Here is a 20312-nt window from a genome sequence, read left to right as displayed (position 1 = left end):
AATGTAAATTTGGCAAGGTGCCATCTGTATTTTGGACAAACTGTCCTTTCAAACCTGTTGAAAACAGTTCAATATGATAATATCAAAATCTCAAACATTTCAAAGTCTCTATTTCTCAGTAAAGTCAATAGACTTTTACAGTCATTAAACAGTTCCATAATACAGTCCATAATAATTTAAATATATACAGAAAATCTCCATGTTATTTAATATGTACAAAATATTACAAACTTTAGAGCTTTCATAACATTACTAAATACAGGGCCGAATTTTAAATATACAACAAAAGTACAAAATACAAGATATCCTAAGTCCTACCATGTATGCAATGCAGTGCAGATGACTCTGGACTCCTGTGCAGATCTGATGTCTCACCCGGTCGTAGGTCTGCTAGGCTCCCCAACTGCATCTCCAATACCTACGCGTTACAAAAGCAACGCGCTAAGCAATTTTGCTTAGTGGTGCCAAATATAAAGAAATATACACTAAAATAAAGTAAATAAAGTGTTTACAAATTTTTGGTGGTGCTGTATGTCAGTAGACTGGATTTAGGTATTTGAATTTAATAGTACTTGAATTACTGCCCGTGTAGCCTATATACTGACCAAACTGGATAAACGGATATACTGGCATTGGGTACCTAGTACCTTGGGACGTCACACCATCGGTCACAAAGTGTCTCCTGGTGTGCAAATAGCGTGGCTAAAAAGCCATATAGTCAATCTGGCAATAAGCCAAAAATAAATACACAATATGTATAGCCGTAGGCTATTAAAGTCACAGTGTGGCATAATAAGCCGTAAAAACACAGTATGGCATAAAGCCATTTACAGAACAGCTGTCAGAATCCTGTTGGTATGCCAACCTATCCATACTAGTCAACTAGGCAAACTAGGGCACATTATTAATTAATTGTTTAATTCTTCAATTTTTGGAGTTTACTAACTATTATATAATTCACAAGTCAATGCATATGTTGACCTTTTTAGGTAATATGGATAAGTTGTTTCTAGCATCAATATGTCACAATTTATATCTCAATATGCTGCCAATATAGTGCAATTTACCATTTTTACAAGTTGGCATTCATTGCCAAAATGCTTCAAGCATCATTGTATACAAAATGTCAAATTCTCAAAATTTGTGTGCTAGATTCGTCTAGCTTAAAGTCCTATTTCCCTTGGTTTTTAGCTTCTGGTCAAAGAAGCAAAACTGTAGCTCTATGTCTTATTGCACGCGGGGAAAATTTTCAGGTCATTCTGAGTTGTATAGACCAAGATATGGTCAATTTACTAAAGCTGGACAGATTGCACCTTTAGTGCAAATTTTGGTCAATTTTAGGTCAGTTTTGGTTCGGCAGTTTTTGTACCCGAACTTGTGCAAGCCATTTGACTTGGTTCTAACCATTTCTGGGCTTTAGTGTCTTCATAAGAATTGTAGATCTATGTATAAACTAACCATGGTAAAAATTTCAGGTCAATTGGACCTGTTTTGAGTGAGTTATGGTCATCACAATGACTACTGTTCATAGGGTCAAAAATCTGGATTGCAAGGTTGCTAATCCGGATTTGGTCATTTTTAAGGTCAGTTTCTAGGCAGAATTTTGGCAACATTTCTACATGAAAGTTAGCCTATTTGGTGTCTAGTTTCACCCCATATTTGCCTCATACCAATTGGGTTCATAGTTTGGCACTTATGGCCTCATTTAGGTGCTGCCTTCAATACACAACCTGCACAAAGCACATACACTCCCAATTTGATGTTCCTTCTCCTCCTCATTACTACAATATTCACTCAACAACACTTCCATACATATATTGTACACCATTCCAGCAACAATTCTGGGTAGAATATTCAAGTGCTCAATGCACACAATTCATCATTAAGTTCAACATTCACTTCCACCAAAATTCAATATACTTCAATGTCAATATTACACATACACTTCAACATAATCATACTTCAATGTCACTTACACTTGCTGCCCACAATTTAACATTAGCATATATCATTAATAACTACATGTTCACACACAAATTCATGCTATTAGGGGCTGCCAAATATGGCAGTTTGCTCAAGGCATCAAAGTTCCATTTCACACCCTTAATTCAAACACTACATGCATATACTTAGATACAAACTTACTACAACTTTCATTTAAATAAATCAACCTTCATTTCCATTTATTAGAAGTAAAAATAACTCAAGCTCAACAAAGGTTCATGGCTACCCAAAAATGGACAAGTCCATTTCTCACTATTTCTTTCATTTCTCTTCAGCAAAATACTCATTTCAACCTAAACACAAGGTTTACTAAAGCAAGGGAGAGATTTTGGACACTTACAACTTTTGAAGCTTATCAAAACTTCACCAAATCTTGTTTTTCTTGTTGCCAATATCTTCCCCAAGGTGAATAGGCTAGCTTTTATGAAGGAACCAAGTGAAAATGAGGGCTTGATGATGGAGAGAGAGAGCTTCATGCATGGGCGGCCATGGAGGTTTTTGGGAGGAGCAATTCGGCAAGCTTTCTCTCAAGGTTGAAGATGACCCATTTCTACCCACTAATGTTTATTTTATGTACTTTATATTATAGTTAGTGGAGTACTAATAAATGGTTTAATGTTTAATTATACTAAGTTTCCTTTATTTACACATTTACCTCCTTTCTTTCACATAATGTATCACAATTTAATTTTTCATGACATTTCTAAAGTGTAATATCATTTATTTTTAATGGACATTGAGGTCAAAAGGCAACACTATGTGTCAAATGACCAAAATACCCCACTTCGGGTTACATTCCTGATTTTTTGGTAACACCGATTTTTGTCTGTTTCTCAATTTTTCGTTTTTCTTTGTACTAATTTATTAATTTTTCTTTGATATTTCTAGTGTCAATTACATTTCAATAAACCTTTATCTATGTCTTAAAATTAAATTCCGAGGGTTCCCTGCGGTCCTGGGGTCAGCAACGGCCTTCCCGGTGCGGTCACCCATCGCTACGGTGCCGGCTCGTTTAACTTAGCATCATTTTCTCTCTTTCATTTTTGTTTGATTTTTCTTGTATTTTCTTTTTATTTATTTCATCATTATATGTCTGTTCACTATCACCGAAGTGTAGTTCCAGACATCCTGACTTGCCTAGACTGTTATTTGGCCACTGGAGCAAAAGAACGTATAGAATACGTACAGTGTGAATGTTACAGAGTTAGTGGAGCACTAACTTTAGGAAATGATTTATTTAATTAAAGTTACTAAATTTGTAAATTTGCCTCATTACTTCCACTATTTACATTATGCACCATATTTTTATTTTTCATGACATTTTCAAAGTGTAATACCACTTATTTTTAATGGACATTGAGGTCAAAAGTCAAATTGGGGTGTCAATTGACCACAACACCCCTATTCGTGTTGTATTCCCGATTTTTCGGTAACACCGATTTTTGTCGGTTTTTCGATTTTTTATTTTTCTTTGTACTAATTAATTAATTTTTCTTTGACATTTCTAATGTCATTTATACTTCAATAGAGGTTTATTTAAGTCCTAAAAATATTTTTCAGGGTTCCCCGCGATCTAGGGCTAGTCAACGGTCCACGTCGCAACTTCCCAGTGCGATCACTCATTTTCTCTCTTTTATTTTTTCTTTGTTTTTCTTGTATTTTTCTCTAGTGTATTTCATTATTTCATGTCTCCTCACTAATATTTAAATGTAGTTCTAGGTATTATATCTGTCCAGACAGACACTGGTAGTTGGAACAGTAGAACACACTACCTAATATAAGGGTGTTACAATTCACCCCCCCTCCCCCCCTTAAAATAATTTTCGTCTCAAAATTTCACCTGGTTTTAGTCTCTGAACAGCTGTAGGTGCTGCCTCCACATATCCTCCTCTCGTTCCTAAGTAACTTCCTAGCCTGAATGACGGTCCATAACACCTTAACCAAATGTATACATTTATTTCTCATCTGTTTCACCTCATGTACTAAGATCATTATGAGTTTCCCCATCATACGTTGAATTTAAATTCATTTTACCTTTTTAGAGGTAAACAATTTTGTGTGCTAATGAATCCACTCTTTCTAGGACCTTGTATGATCCTATGGAGTGAGAACTTAGTTTTTCTCCTTTTTATGTGATCGTATAATCTTCTTTCCTTTGAATTTGTGCAAGACCTTTAACAATCTAATATAATATTTACTTTGTTTATATAGCACTAATCTTTTCTTACTATCGTTCTGTCTAATATTTCGATTCATGTTCCCTTCTTGAATGACTATTGAGGTCATGTTAAAATTACTAATCTAATTATTGCTCCTCTGACCATACTAGTCAATAATCTTACTCATATTTGTAACATTTCTTTATTATATCTGAACTAACTGTTCAAATTTTTACTTCCATAACTCTTTTTATCTATTAATATTGTATAACCTACTTCCTTTTGTACTAAACTATAACCTTTCGATATTCTAACTTTTGAGTTTTAAATCCCTAAGTAGGATTTCCAAACTCATTTCCAATAATAAAATTCTGTCCTGGCATAACTATACCAAAACAATTGTCATTGGCAACTATTCTCATCTTGGTGTACTATCGAGTAGTACGTAGCTCTACACAATAATCTCAAGTTAGTATTGTAATCTGCAGCTTATAATACAAATATCAAGAACATTGCATAGTTACTATGATACATTCCAATAGATCAAACTTTCCTATATTTTATCCTTCTCGAATTCACTAATATCTGAAACTTATTCTGCTTACAATATCCATTGACAATTACTAACTGTAACATTTTTGCCCTCATCTAGAGCAATTCCATTACTGTAACTTACTTTTAGGTAACTGACATTTTTTTTTTATACGAGGGACAGCAGGAAGGCAAACAATGCTAGAACTAACATCAAAGTATACAGACCCCGGCTTAAATAATACATATATATATCTTAGTTAAAAATTGAGAAAGTACCAGCAATAATGACAGAAGTCTTAGCTTCTTCCCTTTGTCGTATAATGTATATTCTAGCTGAAGCATCACCTTGTTCTGGCTGATTTATAATACTCTGACTTCCAGGTGTACTACTCCTACCTCTACCTCTGCCTCTACTAACTGATGGTGAACTCTTTGGGGTAGAAACTTGGGCTGATCTCTCTGGTGTAGTAAATGATCCAGAACGGCATGGATTTATACAATCCTTAGCAAAATGACCAGTCTCTCCACAATTAAAACATGCTCCTATGGCTCTATAACATACCCCACTATATGGTTTACCACAAGTTTCAGAAAGTCGATTCGACAGTGCATTTTTGGGTCTTTGCTGAGTTTGCTGATCGGATCGGGGTGGTTTCTGTCCAGAAGATCTATCTATACCCAATTTGCATGAGCTAAATCATCCAAAGTGCTTTCTCTTTCCTGACCCACAATTAGGAACTTGATCAGTAGTCTTTCTAATTTTCTCTTTTTCTTCTGTACCCTTTTTAACTATTTCTTCATTCTCAAATTTTCCCGTTCTAGAGCTTACAATATTAGCTTTGACAAATTCTGGTGTCGAAACCCCACAACTTGCATTCATAGACTAGGCCTTAACCCGGCCTCAAAACGTTTACGTCTGTCTCTAGGAGTGGTAAGCAGGCTTCCTGCATAATGACTCAATCGAGAGAAGTTTCTCTCATATTCTGCCATTATTCTGTCCCCTTGCTTTACACTTAAGAACTCCTATAACTTATGGTCCACATAGGCATCTGGGACATATTTTTGTCTGAATTCTCTGAGAAAGTCATCTCATGTCAGCACTGGAGGTTCCACCAAACTATGGGGAATGGTTTTCCACTAGTCATATACATCCCCCTGCAGAAGTGAGACTGAGTACTCAAACTTCAGCTCATCGGTGCAGTGCAGCTTCTTAAAAACTCTTTCCATCCTTTCCAACCATTGTTCTACCTCTAGGGGATCCACTATCCCCTTGAACTCAATAGCCCCATATTTAATCAACTTGTCGTACTGCCTAGCTGAAGGCTATGGTTGTACTGCTGGTGTCTGCAGTGGGGCTTGAGTGGGCATGTTACTAGCCATCTGTTGGAACATCGCACCCATCTGCTGAGCAAATTGAGCAGGGAACTGTGGTATTGAGGGGATTGGTGTAGCTGATCCACTCACATTTTGACGGGCTAGGGCTTCCCCTTGTACCTCAGCCTTTACTGATTGATCGACTGAACAGTCCCCTTCTTCCATAGTCAATTAGAGGATATTATAACTCCTGAACAAATAACATAAGGAGATTTCCTCCCGTTAGTGCATATTTATAATGTAATGTACTGTATGCATCAAACCATGACATTGAGCAGTTGTACTATGAAGAAAGAATATTCAAATTATAGGTCAAAATAGAATTTAAAAACTAGCTCTGATACCACTAAAACATGTTACACTTTACCCCTCCGTAACGCATAACATGATCCCATAGTATACCTAATGAATTACCAAACTTCACCTACTGATAACTCATTAAATACACTACAAGGGATTTTAAACCTTTTCTTATTTCTTTTTACATTGGTGAGCACTTTTGACAGGTGTTAAATTTTTTTTTTTCAACTGAAGTGAACTAATTAACAAATATGAAGTATCAATAATTTCTGTAAAAATTTTAGCAGAGTGCTATCTGTATTTTGAATAAAACAGTTCTTCAAAAACCTGTAAAAAGAACTTCCAATATATTTGTTCAATCCTAAACTCCAGTATGGCTCAACACAAATCAATTTTCTCAACATTTGTCAAACTCAATTCAACATCAATTTTCAATATTTCTAAAGATAGACTATAAAATGACTGAGTAGTTCAAAAGCTAATATAAGAAATAAATATATTACAACTTTAGTTTACAACTGCTCAAGACTAAGTACAATATATACATACAGTGCACATACATTACAACAAAAATTACAAAAATATGGTATACTCAATATACTTGGCAGAATCCCAAAATGTAGCACAAGCAGCCTACTCTGCTGCTCTATCTGTCTGTCTACCTGTGACAGCAATGAAAAAGCAATCACTGAGTAAAATTTACTCAATGTGCACAATAACAATTTAAAATGCTGTATATAAAACTTTTATTGTCAATTTACAATTCACATAATTCACAATTTTATGTCACAATTTTCAAAGCTCATATAACACAAATTTGATCAAATAATTGAATAACACAGTGTTGCCAATCAATAACACAACTTAGGTCATGACACAAATTTTCTGAACATGCTGTGTTGTACACCACGATAAGGAATACTCACTCCACTAATCGAAATCAATGAGGGAGGTGGCTAGCTAGCTAATGAGTACCCATCCAAACTCACCTCCGACTGGGAAGCCAGAGAGGGAGGAATATAGTCATACTCACCCCATAAATGGAGGAGGAACATAGTGATATTGCCATGCCAAGTGTGAATAAAAAATAATTTCAAATCACAATATTTAAATATTTCATACAAACCACAAATCACATTTATCTCAAAATTTCTATTTACAAAGTAGGCAACACAATAATTTCCAAATAAAATTCCCAAAGCCAAATCAATAAAAAATTATTCATAACTCAATTCTCTAAATAAATTTTCTGGTAAAAGCAGTGAATATAAAAAGTATTATGTACAGACCTTGTTTGAGTCGCCTCTAGGCCTTGACTCAATGTTCCTTATGCTTTTCAATATCCTTTTCAACTAAAACACACAATTTAAAGTATTTCAGTACCCAGTTAAATTATTTCTAATAATAAGGTTATATAATTAATTTATTTAGTACTGATGCTTTCATTAGTCAACCTATAATGTTGACCTTTGATGCACTCTAGGGGAATAAATTTTAATGTTACCAATATATCACATTTTATAGTCCTTTAGTGTTGGTACATATTACCAAATTCATTTTCAAGTGTATTGCATTTTATTGCAATTTATCAGATTTCGGTATGCTATTTTGACCTAAAGGGATGACCTAGTTTTCTCAGTTTTCGGGTTCTGGTCCGAATTACAAACTTGTAGGTTTATGTCTTAGTGAACTTTTGCCACAAATTTTAGGTCATTTGGAGTTTACTAGACCAAGTTATGGTCATTTTACTATTGCTGGACAGATTACACTAAAATGGCAAACTTAGGTCATTTTTAGGTCATTTTCGATTCTGGCAGTTTTTATACCCGAAATTGTGCAAGCATTTTGACTTACTTATGGTCATTTCTAGGTTTTGGTGTCTTCATAGGAGTTGTAGCTCTATGTCTAAGCTATCCATGGTATAAAGTTCAGGTCATTTGGACCTGTTTTGAGTGAGTTATGGCCAAAATACTAACTACTGTCCAAATGGTCAATTTTCAGGTTTGCAATGTCATTAATCCGGATTTAGTCAATTCTCATGTCACTTTTTGGACAGAATTTAGGTAGGCTTTCTTCATGAAAGTTGGCACATTTTGTGCCTAGTTTCACCTCCAATTCCCTCATACCAATTGGAGTCACACAATTCAATTTATAGCCTAAAACATACACTGCCCTTAACACATTTTAAAAGCATCAATCCAAATACACATTCAACAAATGCATCTTTACTTACCAAACCATTCTACACTCGTACCATACCATACTCATTCAATAGTTTACTAGCAACTTTGGGTAGAATACCATGAGCTTACATGCACCAAATATAGCTCCTAATTTACAATATCCAATTCTAAACAATTTTCCACATAATACTCCTAACTAATACATACAATTTCCACTACTAAATTACATACATTATCATTACTATTTCATATACATAAGCTGCCACTTTTTGTACAATAATTCAAAAACTTTTCATGAACTTAAACATTACCAATCTTCACCATGAGGCTGCCCAAATTGTTCATATACTTCAAGCTTCCCAATTTTAACATGTGATCTCACTTTATATTTACAATTCATGCATATACATAAAAATCAAACTCTTATACATTTAAGGACTCTAATTTACTTCATTACCCATCAAATTCATATAAGAACAAACCACTTACCTTTCACTTCCATGGCTGCCCAAAATGGTACACTTCAATAACTCATCAAATCTCATAATTTCTTCCATAATCTAACACCCCACAACCTTTACTACAACTTTAATGAAGAAACAATGGAAAATAAGCACTTACCTCTTTTGAAGCTTGTTAAAAACTTCTTCAAATCCTTCCCTTTTTAGGCTGCCACACTCTTTGCCAAGTTGTATAGTCCAACTTTAGTGAAGGAATTTAGGAAGAACAAAGCTTGATCATGAGTAGATGAAGGTGGAAAATGGGGCGGCCATGGGAGCTTCCATGGGAGTTAGTTTCGGCTGGTGTTAAAATGAGGTTGAAGATGAAGTTTAATCTGCCCAAATGCTTTATAAAGGTGTCCCACAATGTGAGTTAGTGGAGCACTAACTTTAGGAAATAATTTATTTAATTAAAGTTACTAAATTTGCAAATTTGCCTCATTACTTTCACTATTTACATTATGTACCATATTTTTATTTTTCATGATATTTTCAAAGTGTAATACCACTTATTTTTAATGGACATTAAGGTCTAAAGTTAACTCAGGGTGTCAATTGACCACAACGCCCCTATTCGGGTTGTATTCCCTTTTTTTCGGTAACACTGATTTTTGTCAGTTTCTTGATTTTTTCGTTTTTCTTTGTACTAATTAATTAATTTTTCTTTGATATTTCTAATGTCATTTATACTTCAATAGAGGTTTATTTAAGTCTTAAAAATATTTTTCAGGGTTCCCCACAGTCCAGGGCTAGTCAACGGTCCACGCCGCAACTTCCCGGTGCAGTCACCCATTGCTACGATTTTCGGCTCGTTTAACTGAGTTTCATTTTCTCTCTTTTATTTTTCCTTTGTTTTTCTTGTATTTTTCTCTAGTATATTTCATTACTTCATGTCTCCTCACTAACATTTAAATGTAGTTCTAGGCATTCTATATGTCCGGACAGACACTGGTCGTCGGAACAGTAGAACGCACTACCGAATATAAGGGTGTTAAATTTCTGGGCAGGGTTTCTTCACCAAAGTTGTGCCATTATGTGTCTAGTTTCATGTCCAATTTGCCTTGCACCAATTGAACCTACACAACTCCAGTTATAGCTGCCCAAACCTGCTGGACTCACACCCAGTCCTGCAGGTCACCAAGGACAGCATACCTAGCTTCAATTCTCATGACACAAACCACTTCACACATAACCAAATGGTCACTAATTGACCATTAAAACTTACTTCCACCATTACATGAACAAAATCTCAAGTTTGTATCCAAACCCTAACTTCTCCATTTCAAATTCAGCATTTGTTTACATTTCATTATCCTACTCAAGAGATTAATGCTAAGGGCAGCCATACTACCATTTCAGTTCTAAGAAATCTTCAAAACCCTACCAAATCCAAGGCTACTGAAATTTTAAGAAGGGCATACACATGATGTTTATTCTAATTTCTTGTAAATTTGCATTTAATTCCACTCCTTCAACATGAATTGAAAGAAAAAGAGTAAGTTTGGTCACTAACCTCTAATGGAGTCACTTCCAAGCATGTAAGAACTCTTCCTTTTTACTTCTTTTTGCTCCCAAAAGCTTCACTAAGATGAAAGAGTAAGATTTTGTGTTGGGAACTTAGGCTTTAGTTGGTGAAAAATCAAGAAACTCAAGCTTTGGTAAACTCGGTAATGGAGGAGCTATGGTGCGGCTTGGAGAAGAGAGGATGGCTGCTGGTTTATTCTAGATTTCTGACTTCTTTCTTTTCTTTTTAATGTATTTTGAATGTATTTATTAATTTTGATTGGCCAAAAATTGTTATTACCTCATGCTTACATAAGCATTATGTAATAAATCCAATTTACTTTTATTTTCTTTTCTTTCCCTTTCTATTCATTTTTAATAAATTTTTCATCAATGTTTGTTCATATTTTATGTCATATAATTCACCTACTTAAATGGACAAGTTTGTCAAAAATCATCTCTGAAGACGAAATGACCAAAATGCCCTCCATTTGGCTTAACGAGCTAAAATTGGGTGTGCCGACTGATTAAATTTTTCTTTGTATTTTCTTAACATTTTATTATCATTGAAACCCCAATAATCCTTCCCTGAGGTCCCAAAAATTATTTCATGAAGTTCTCCCCGGGTCTAGGGTTACTAACGGCCTTCACCGTCACTTCCCCTTCAGGTTACTCATCACTGGGGTTACGGCTCATTTAACCTTAGTGCATTTCATTCCTAAAAATTTTCCTTGATTTTTTTTATCATTATTTGGTTTATTTATAACTCTTCACTCTAGTCTAATTATAATTTTAAATATTCTAACTGCCCAAACCGAAATTGGCCATCGGAACAGTAGACTGTACGGACTAGCTAAAGTGAGGATGTTACAGCTCTTCCCCTCTAATAAAAATTTCTTCCTCGAAATTTACCTGATGCAAACAGTTGAGGGAACTGTTGCCTCATCGTTTCTTCACTTTCCCAAGTTGCCTCCTCGGTATTATGGAGCCTCTAAAGTACTTTCACCAGTGGAATTTGTTTATTTCTCAGTTCCTTCACTTCCCGAGCCAGAATCCGTATGGGTTCTTCTGCATATGTCAAGTCCGATTGGATTTCAATTTCTTCCATGGAGATAACATGTGAAGGGTCTGAGTGGTATCTTCTTAGCATAGACACATGAAATACATTGTGGATCTTATCCAACTCTGGCAGTAAAGCTAGCCGATAGGCCACTGGTCCGATGACTTCATATGGGCCAATGAACCTAGGGCTTAACTTACCATTTCTTCCAAACCTTAGTACTTTCTTCCACGGTGAGACTTTGAGAAACACTTTGTTGCCAATTGCATACTCTATCTCTTTTCTCTTTAAGTCGGCATAAGATTTCTGTCTATCTGAGGCAACCTTCAAATTAGCTTTTATTATTTTTACTTTCTCTTTAGTCTGTTTCACCAGGTCTGGTCCTACCAGCTTATCTTCACCCAATTCAGTCCAACATACTGGGGTTCTACACTTCCTCCCATACAGTGCTTCATACGGGGCCATTTGAATGCTAGCTTGATAACTATTGTTATATGCGAATTCTGCCAATGGGAGATATCTATCCCAACTCCCCTCAAACTCAGCATATCCTCAAGGATCTATCACATATTCACATTGTTACTATCATTTCAATTTATTAGTTGTAATAATTCAATTAGTTTTTAGGTTTACCTAGATTACTCGTTTCGACTGTCCATCCGTCTAAGGATGAAAAGCCGTGCTAAAGCAGAGTTGTGTGCCCAAGGCTTCTTGTAACTTTTTCCAAAATCTCAATGTAAACATTGGGTCTCAGTCAGATATGATGGAAAGTGGGATTCCATGCAATCTAACTATCTCACTTATATACAACTCTACTAATTTCTCCAGTGGCATAAATGTGCTGACTTCGTCAATCTGTCCACTATCAGCCACACTGCATCATGCTTCTTTTGGGTGAAAGGTAGACCACCAACAAAATACATAGTGACCTGGTCCCATTTCCATTCAGGTATGCTTATAGGCTGTAGCAATCCTGATGAAACTTGATGTTCTACTTTAACTTGTTGACATGTCAAGCACTTAGTAACATAGTCAACTATATCCTTGTTCATATCAGGCCACCAATAATGAGGCTTCAAATCATTATACATTTTTATGCTTCCTAGGTGCATAGCATAAATACTAGTGTGTGCTTCTTTCAGAATACTAGTCTTTAATTCCCTATCATCTGGTACACACACTCTTCCTTTGTAGTACAGACACCCATCTGCTTTCAACTCATAATCAGTTTCCTTCCCCTCTAGAATTTTACCCATAATAGCCATTAATTTTTCATCTGCCTTTTGCCCATCTTGTATATGCTGTAGCAGTTTTGGCCTCACTTGTAACTCAGCCAATGTCACACCTTACCCCTTCGTAAGGCATGGCATGATCCCGTAGTATACTTAATGAATTACTAAACTTTGCCTACTAATAACTCATTAAATACGCTACAAGGGATTTTAAACCTTTTCTTATTTCTTTTTACAGTGGTGAGCACTTTTGACAGGTGTAAAATTTTTTTTATCTAAAGTGAACCAATCAACAAATCTGAAATAGCAATAATTTCTATAAAAATTTTGGCAGAGTGCCATCTGTATTTTGAATAAAATAGTTCTTCAAAAACCTGTAAAAAAAGCACTTCTAATAAATTTCTTCAATCCCAAATTCCAATAACAGTTCAACATAATAAAATTTTCAACATTTGTCAACTCAATTCAATAACAAATTTCTAGTGTTTCCAAAAGCTGAGATAAAAGAAATATGTCACAATATTTTTACAAGCTAAAATAATTTACAATTTTAGTTTACAACTGGTCAAGATCAAGTACAATATATACATACAGTGCACATCTCATTTATATACAATCTGGCCAATCTTTCCAGGCTATAGTCCATCCGGACTGGCAAAAAGTGAGTAGACTTAGTCAGTCTATCAACTATAACCCACACTGCATCATGACTATTCTGTGTCCTTGGAAGTCCCATCACAAAATCCATAGTTATCCGTTCTCATTTCCACTCTGGTACTAGCAATGGATGTAACAAACTAGCTGGAACTTGATGTTCTGCCTTCACTTGCTGACAAGTTAGGCATTTGGAGACAAAATCAGCTATATCCCTTTCATACCCATCCACCAGTAATGCTCTTTCAGCCCTCTGTACATTTTAGTTCCACCAGGGTGCATAGCAAAAGGAGACTCATGTGCTTCCATCATAATGATCTGTCTCAAGTCAACATCAATAGGGATGAATTCAGCTGTTTTGGAAATGAGAGGTTGAAGATGAAGTTTCAGCCCACATTTGTGATATTTTAATGTCCACTAACTTAACTTAGTGGAGCACTAAGTTTGGTTAATGATTTAATAATCCAAAGTTTCCAATTTTGCAATTTTGTCACCATTCTTTCACTATTTACATTATGTACCACAATTTAATTTTTTTTATGACATTTTCAAAGTTTAATATCATTTATTTTTAATGGGCATTTAGGTCAAAAGGCAACTCGGGGAGTCAATTAACCGCAATGCCCCTATTCGGGTTGTATTCCCAATTTTTCGGTAACACCGATTTTTATCGGTTTCTTGATTTCTCATTTTTTTTTGTACTAATTACTTAATTTTTCTTTGATATTTCTAATGACATTTATACTTCAATAAGTCTTTAATTATGTCTCAAAACTAAATTCTGAGGGTTTCCTGCAGTCTTGGGGTCGGCTATTGCTTTGCTGCGCACTTCCTCTCTCATATCGACCATCATCGCGATCTTTGGCTCATTTAACTTAGTTTCATTTCATTGCTATTATTTTTCCTTTGTTTTTCTTGTATTTTCCTTTCTTGTATTTCATTATTTTATGTCTCCTCACTAACATTTAAATATAGTTCTAGGCATCCTAGCTATCCAGACAGACACTAGTCACCGAAATAGTAGAACGCACTACCGAACATAGGGGTGTTACAGCCAAAATAGCTCCATCTTGAGCTAAGGACAGACGAGCATTTAGTGATCTTAAACCTGTGATGGACTTTTTGCTCAAGGCATCAGCAACTACATCTGCCTTCCCAGGATGGTAATCTATCACACAATCATAGTCCTTTAGGAACTCAATCCATCGCCTCTGTCTAAGATTGAGCTCCTTTTAGGTTGGCAAATATTTTAGAATTTTATGGTCTGTGTAGATGTAGCATTTTTCACCATACAAATAATGTCTCCATATCTTCAATGCGAAGATAATTGCTGCTAACTTCAGGTCATGTGTAGGGCAGTTCTGTTCATGTGGCCTTAACTGCCTAGAAGCATAGGCGACCACTTTCTCCTCTTGCATCAATACACACCCTAACGCATTATGCGAGACATCACTATAGACCACAATGTCCTTTCCTGACACTGGCTGTGTTAACACTGGTGCTTCTATTAACATAGCCTTCAGCCTCTCAAAACTGGCTTGACACTTACCGTTCCAGCCAAATTTCACATTTTTGTGTAACAACTTGATCATTGGAGCAGCTATGAGAGAGAACCCCTTCACAAATCTTCTGTAATACCCAGCTAACCCCAAGAAACTTCTAACCTCAGTTGTAGTTCTGGGAGGTTTCCATTCCATCACTGCTTCTATCTTTTTAGGATCCACTATAATCCCCTCAGCTGATACTATGTGTCCAAGGAAGGAGATTTCACTCATCCAGAAGTCACACTTGGACAGCTTAACATACAGCTTCTTTTCTCGCAGGGTTTGCAGAACAATCCTCAAATGTTCAACATGTTCTTCCCTGGTCTTAGAATACACCAGAATATCATTAATAAAGACCACTACAAACCGATCTAAATATGGATGGAAGATATAGTTCATAAGGTCCATAAATGCTGCTGGTGCATTTGTTAACCCAAACGGCATCACTAGGAATTCATAATGTCCATACCGGGTTCTGAATGCAGTTTTTGACACATCTGCATCCTTTACCCTTAACTGATGATACCCTGATCTGAGATCAATTTTTGAAAATACACCGGCTCCCTTCAACTGATCAAACAGATCATCAATTCTGGGTAATGGATATTTATTCTTCACAGTTACTTTGTTCAACTGCCGGTAATCAATGCATAATCTTAAGGTTCCATCCTTTTTCTTCACAAACAGCATCAGAGCTCCTCATGGTGACACACTGGGGCGTATGAACCCCTTATCTAGTAACTCCACTAATTTGGCAAAATCCATAATCTCCAATGCTGTTATCATGACTTTGATATTGTCATTTAGCCCTTCTTCGAACCATTTGCACCTCTCTGCCTTTGTAGGGACTATCTCCCTCCCATACTAGCTTAGTTTGACGAATTCACACTCATACTCTACCACTGATAATTGCCTCTGTCTCAAACTGATAAATTCTCTTCTTCTCTCTTCTAAATACACTTTACTGACATACTTCTTCCTGAACTCTATGAGGAAAAAATCCTAGGTGATCTGATCCTGTTGCACTTCACTGGATACTGTGTCCCACCACTGGTATGCATCATCTTGAAGTAGGGACATAGCACCCTTCAGGTTTTGCTCAGGGGTATAATGAAGCTGTTTCTACACTCTTATAGTTCTATCCAACCAGTTTTTAGCTGTCATGGGGTCATCCTCCTTCTTCCCAAAGAAATCCACAACCCCATGTTTTCGTAATTTTTCCAGATGGGACTTCTATGGTGCTGGTGGAGGTTGTGGTTGTGGTTGTGGTTGAGGTGGTGGAATTGCCCCCATCATTTGCCTATAAAATTTGTTCATTTACTGAAATAATGCAAACTGAGGTTGGACAGGTGCCTCAGCCGCTGGTGGAGCAGATTCTCCCCTGCCTCCAGATTCAACCCATGGTGGAGCACGACTCTCCACCTCTTCATCAACTGCTCTTTAAAACAAACAGATCTGCATCAGTGTCACCTCAACACTTATAAATGCAATGCAATGGTATGCACTCTATCTAGGCCTAGAAACGCCTAAACCGAGGCTCTGATACCACTAAATGTGACACCCCTTACCCATCTACAGTGTAGCCAAGCAAGATATGCCACACAGTGTACGGAGCACCATAACTTATTTCATGACAATTTACCCTCCATAATTTATTTATTTACTATTCACCAAGTGCAAAATTTACCAATTATATCTTTTATTTTCAAAATTGATTAATCTGAATTTTTCATAAATTTTATAGAAAATTTGGCAGAGTGTCGGCTGTAAATTAGAAAACAATTCTTCTGAACCTGTTTAAAAGACACTTCCAATATAGTTTTCAAATCCATAACTCCAATATACACACATATCAACTCAATCTCCAAATCTCATCACCATTTTCAAAATTTTTGTTCACATCACAATTCGAATCACATTCATGAATATTTCCCAATATTTTATTTTTCACCATAATATATAGATAATTTTAGTAACATGAATTTCATATATTTACATTATCATATAATTTCATGAGTTTGTAATTACAATAAAAAACCAATACAAAATAAAAAATACAACCCAAAATCCTAATGTCTTACCAAGTGCACTGCAGATATGAGGTAACTCTAAACTCTATGCAGATCTGACAAATCACCCTGTCTGATGTCTGCTGGACTCCCCAGCTATGTCTCCAGTACCTGCGCGTGGCAAAAGTGACGCACTAAGAAATTCCGCTTAGTGGTGCCAATATAAAATTAAATAACTAAAATAAAATAGATATGCAGAATGTATGCTGGCATTTTTATAGACTTAATTTCTGGCACTTATTACAGTATTATTAGATTAAAATTTGGTAAGATTTATTTTAATTGCTTGAGTAACCTATACTAGTTGACTGGACTGGATAAACGGGTAAACTGGCACTGAGTACCAAGTACCTCAGGCCATCACACTATTGGTCACATTGTATCTCCCGGTGTGCAACAGAACAGCTAATAAGCTGTAATAAACGTTGGGCACAAGACCAAGTATCATACTGATATAAGAATGGCCAAAAGCCATAAAATCACATAATGACATAATGCCATGTGCAGTACTGCTAACTGAACTCTATTGGCATGCCAACCTGTCCAAACCAATCTTACTAGGTGTACTAGGGCATGTTGCACTTTTAAATTTTACCATTCTTGAAATTGAAGTTTCATTATTACTATTCATTTTATTAGTCAACTAAAATGGTGACTTTTTCATAAACAATAGGTAAATTGGTTCTAATATCCCCAACATACCACATTTTGCATTCTAAAGTTGTTAGTATTGGTTGCCAATACCATTTTAAAGCTTAGTGTTAGTTATTCAAAATTTTCAGATTTCAAGCACTAAGTTTACTGTTCCATTGGTCATTTGTGCAGTAGGAATTTGGCAAAATTGTCTTCATGAAAACTGTTCCTTATTGTGTCTAGTTACATTTATTTTTTGAATCACTCAATTTGGAGTTTTGTAGCTCAAGTTATGGCCTAAACACCATAACTGGCCGGATTGCAAATTTCTAGATTTTTCTGGGCAGAACCAATTCTGTAGGTTTTGTACACTGATTGCAGGTCAGTTTGTGGACATGTTATGATCAAAATTTGGGTTTGTTTTCTCCATGAAAGTTATAGGTCTATGTCTCAACTTTCTACTGGTAAAATTTCAGGTCAATTGGACCTTTCTACACTGAGTTATGACCAAATGAATAAACACTATTTATTTGGTCATTTTGCCCAGGCAGAATGCAAGTCACCCGAATTAAGGTAATTTTTAGGTTCACTTGGTTTGGTTTTCTGGGTAGGGTTTCTTCACCAAAGTTGTGCCATTATGTATCTAGTTTTATGTCCAATTTTCCTTGCACTAATTGAACCTACACAACTCTAGTTATAGCTACCCAAACCTACTGGACTCATACCCAGTCCTATAGGTCACCAAGGGCAGCATACCTAGCTTCAATTCTCATGACACAAACCACTTCATTTCTTAATCACACATAACCAAATGGTCACTAATTGACTAGTAAAACTTGCTTCCACAATTACATGAACAAAATCTCAAGTTTGTGTCCAAACCCTAACTTCTCCATTTCAAATTCAGCATTTGTTTACATTTCATTATCCTACTCAAGAGACTAATGCAAAGGGCAGCCATACTACCATTTTGGTTCCAAGAAATCTTCAAAACCCTACCAAATCCAAGGCTGCTGAAATTTTAAGAAGGGCATACACATGATGTTTATTCCATTTTCTTGTAAATTTGCATTTAATTCCACTCCTTCAACATGAATTGAAAGAGAAAGAGTAAGTTTGGTCACTAACCTCTAATGGAGTCACTTCCAAGCTTGTAAGAACTCTTCCTTTTTATTTCTTTTTGCTCCCAAAAGCTTCACTAAGATGAAAGAGTAAGATTTTATGTTGGGAACTTAGGCTTTAGTTGGTGAAAAACCAAGAAACTCAAGCTTTGGTAAGCTTGGCAATGGAGGAGCTATGGTGCGGCTTGGAGAAGAGAGGGATGGCTTTTGGTTTATTCTAGATTTCTGACTTCTTTCTTTTCTTTTTAATGTATTTTGAATGTATTTATTAATTTTGATTGGCCAAAAATTGTTATGACCTCATGCTTACATAAGCATTATGTAATAAATCCAATTTACTTTCATTTTCTTTTCTTTCCCATTCTATTCATTTTTAATAAATTTTTCATCAATGTTTGTTCATATTTTATGTCATATAATTCACTTACTTAAATGGACAAGTTGGTCAAAAATTATCTGTGAAGACGAAATGACCAAAATGCCCTCTGTTTGGCTTAACGAGCTAAAATTGGGTGTATCGATTGATTAAATTTTTCCTTGTATTTTCTTAATATTTTATTGTCATTGGAACCCCAATAATCCTTCCCTGAGGTCTCAAAAATTATTTCATGAAGTTTTCCCTAGGTCTAGGGTTGCTAACGGCCTTCACATCACTTCCCCTTCGGGTTACTCATCACTGGGGTTACGGCTCATTTAACCTTAGTGCATTTCATTCCTAAAAATTTTCCTTGATTTTTTTTATCATTATTTGGTTTATTTATAACTCCTCACTCTAGTCTAATTATAATTTCAAATATTCTAACTGACAAGACCGACATTGGTCACGAGCGATGAGACTATCTGCACTAGCTAAAGTGAGGATGTTACACCCTTACTTTATGTAGTCTATGCGTTCTACTGTACCGACGGCTAATGCCTGCCCGGATAGCTAGGATGCCTGGAACTACACATAAATGAGAGTGAGGAGGCATAAAATGATGAAATATGTGATGAGAAAAATTAAGGAAAAATAAAAGAGACGAAATGAAATTAGGTTAAACGAGCCGAAGCCGTAGCGATGGGTGACCGCATCGAGAATTTACGATGAAGACCGTTGACTAGCTCTGGACAGCGGAGAACCCCGAGAAATATTTTTGGGACCTAATTAAAGGTCTATGGAGGTATAATTAACAGTGAAAATGTCAAAGAAAAATTAGTAAGTCAGTATAAAAGAAAACGAAATTAAAGAAATCGGCGGGTCAAGGAGTTAATCGGTAGTACTGAAAAATTGGAAATGCAACCCGAAGAGAGGCATTTTGGTCATTTGACACCTAGAGTTAGCTTTTGACCTAAATGTCCATGAAAATAAAGTAGTATTAAATTTTGAAAATAACGTGAAAAATGAAATTGGAATGAAATGTAATTAAGGGAAATTAAAGGGGTAAAGTTTAGGATAATTAAAA

This window comes from Hevea brasiliensis, chromosome 12 (genome assembly GCF_030052815.1).
Source record: "Hevea brasiliensis isolate MT/VB/25A 57/8 chromosome 12, ASM3005281v1, whole genome shotgun sequence".
Taxonomy (NCBI): Eukaryota; Viridiplantae; Streptophyta; class Magnoliopsida; order Malpighiales; family Euphorbiaceae; genus Hevea; species Hevea brasiliensis.
The sequence above is the reverse complement of the archived record's forward strand: the minus strand, read 5'-3'. Positions refer to the sequence as shown.